Genomic DNA, 3,014 nt, shown 5'->3' on the forward strand with positions numbered 1-3,014 from the left:
GAGAACATTTCCACTTGAAAATGGTGTTCCACAGGGAAGTGTCCTTAGTGGCACACTTGTTTACCCTGGCAATTAATGATATTAATAAAAATCTACCCACTGGAATTAAAAGCAACCTTTACATGGATGATTTTACCATATATTATTCAGCCTCACGTATTAAACACGCAGAACGCATCATTAATAAAAGTATTATAAAAATAAATGAATGGACCTCATCTGTAGGATTTAAGTTATCCATACATAAGACTCAAGCAGTAGTATTTTATAAAGATAAAAGATGGATGAATGATGAAGTAATAGATTTAAAAATCAGAAATCATAGTATACCAATTAGACAAACTGCAAAATTTTTAGGTTTAGTGTTTGATACTCACTTAAACTGGAAACCACACATAAACATACTTAAAAAATCAAAATGTAAAAAAGCATTAAATCTAATTAGAAAATTATCAAACACTAATTGGGGAGCCGATAGACAAACCCTTACATTACTGTACAAAGCAACAGTCCTATCTATAATTGATTACGGTAGCGAAGTATATGGCTCGGCGTCAGACGCAGCACTGAAAACGTTGGACCCAGTTCATAATGAGGGGCCTTAGAATATGTTCAGGAGCCTTTAATTTAAATCATCACCGACCTCTTCCTTACAGGTTGAATGTGGTGAAACTACCTCTCTCTCTCCATAGAGAGCTTGTTATAATGAAGAGTGCTCTGAGAATTAGGACAAGCGATTCTCCAACAAAAAAATTATTTGAACTCAGAGATATTTTTATAAACAATCATCCACCCCCTTTTCCAATTAGAGCTAGAAGACTGTTTGAGTCACTAAATGTAAATATACAAATTCCTCCTGTAGTAAAATTACCTCCGCCTTGGACAATGAATAAAATGAAAACTTGCACACAATTGAAATATTTATCAAAAAAATACTTATATACGCCATCACACCATAGACAACATACAATAGAGCACATAAACCGAAAAGGTCCACATTATGCAATATACACAGATGGATCTAAATCGGAACATGGAGTGGGATATGCTGCAGTGTCCCAGGACAGATCATATCAGTTCTCTCTACCCAATACAGCTTCAATATTCACAGCGGAGCTTTGCGCAATAGCCTCAGCCATAAGAATAATTAAAGAAAACATCACTAAATAATTTTGTGATTTTTAGTGACTCAAGATGTGCATAGAAGCCATCCAGAGTAATAAACCAAAAAATAATATTGTACAACAAATTAAATTATCACTTCACAAATTAGATATTATTGGGAAAAAGTAGAAATATGTTGGATCCCTGCCCATGTAGGGATCAAAGGAAATGAAGAGGCTGACAAAGCAGCCAAAGAAGCAAATCAAATGACAAGATCAAGTGTGAATCTCCTATGAGTGATTATGTAACATACATAAAGATGGGTATTATAAGAAAATGGCAACATATTTGGAATGAAGAGTCAGAAAATAACAAATTGAAGCAAATAAAACCTGAAGTAGGAAAGTGGAGTTCATCATATCAGAGAGAAAGACATGAACAAGTAATTCTGACACGTCTCCGTATAGGCCATACCCGTCTGACACATGGCACACTTAATGAGCAGCCCACGTAGCTCAGCTCATGAGTGCGCAGAGTGCAGGGAGGTTATAACTGTCAAACATGTGTTATGCGAATGCCCAAAGTACAACCAGCAACGACTGTCGACACTTGGAAACAGATCTATGAAAGAAATCTTGTCAGAATCCTCTCCGCATTTTCAGTCATGCCCATTTTTTATGTTCTTAAAGAAGTGCAATTTAGTTTGATAAAATATAAATCTAAGTAAACTTTGAAAATACGAAAAATTATTAGACTAATGAATTTTAAAACTAAACTTTTAAATGTTACTCAACTTATTCTGATTTTATTTTTTATGAAAATATGGATATATGAGTAAATGTATTTATAGTGTGCATGTGTTCCTGTGTGAGTGTGTGCCTTTGTGCAGTTTTTAGTTTAATTTTCACTCATTCGTCATCACACCGAAAAAACACTTCGGTTCCAGAGCTTTGCCTCTGGCCTAGACATGGTTTTTTTTAATTTTAATCTAATCCTTCGGGCCAGCCCTATGAGAGCTGAAAGTCAGCTCAGTGGTCTGGTTAAACTACTTTAATAATAATAATAATAATGAGCTTTCAAAATCGTGGGCGTTGGAGTAATTTGAGCTTTTAAAGTTGTGGTCGTTGGAGTAATTTGAGCTTTCAAAATGGTGGGCGTTGGAGTAATTTGAGCTTTAAAATCATGGTTGTTGAAGTAACTTGAGCTTTTAAAGTCGTGGTCGTAGGAGTACTTTAAGCTTTAAAATCGTGGGCGTTGGAGTAATTTGAGCTTTTAAAGTAGTGGGCATTGGAGTAATTTGAGCTTTTAAAGTCGTGGGCGTTGGAGTAATTTGAGCTTTTAAAGTCGTGGGCGTTGGAGTAATTTGAGCTTTAAAATTGTGGGCGTTGGAGTAATTTGAGCTTTCAAAATGGTGGGCGTTGGAGTAATTTGAGCTTTCGAAATCGTGGGCGTTGGAGTAATTTGAGCATTAAAAGTTTTGGGGTTTTGGAGTAATTTGAGCTTTAAAATCGTGGGGCGTTGGAGTAATTTGAGATTAAAAAAGTTGTGGGCGTTGGGAGTAATTTGAGCTTCAAAACGTGGGCGTTGGAGTAATTTGAGCTTTCAAAATCGTGGGCGTTGAGTAATTTTTTTGAGCCTTTCAAAATCGTGGGCCGGTTGAGTAATTTAGCTTTCAAAAACGTGGGCATTGGAGTTTAATTTGAGCTTTTCAAAATCGTGGGCGTTGGAGTAATTTAAGTTTCAAAATCGAGGGCGTTTTAGTCTTAAGCTTTCAAAAATCGTGGCGTGGTAGAATTTGAGCTTTCAAAAATCGTGGGGAGTGTAGAATTTGAGCTTTCAAAATCGTGGGCGTGGAGTAATTTGAGCTTTCAAAAGGGGACGTTTTTGTAATTTGAGGTTTTCAAAAAACG

The sequence above is a fragment of the Macrobrachium nipponense genome, chromosome 6 (assembly GCF_015104395.2).
Source record: "Macrobrachium nipponense isolate FS-2020 chromosome 6, ASM1510439v2, whole genome shotgun sequence".
NCBI lineage: Eukaryota > Metazoa > Arthropoda > Malacostraca > Decapoda > Palaemonidae > Macrobrachium > Macrobrachium nipponense.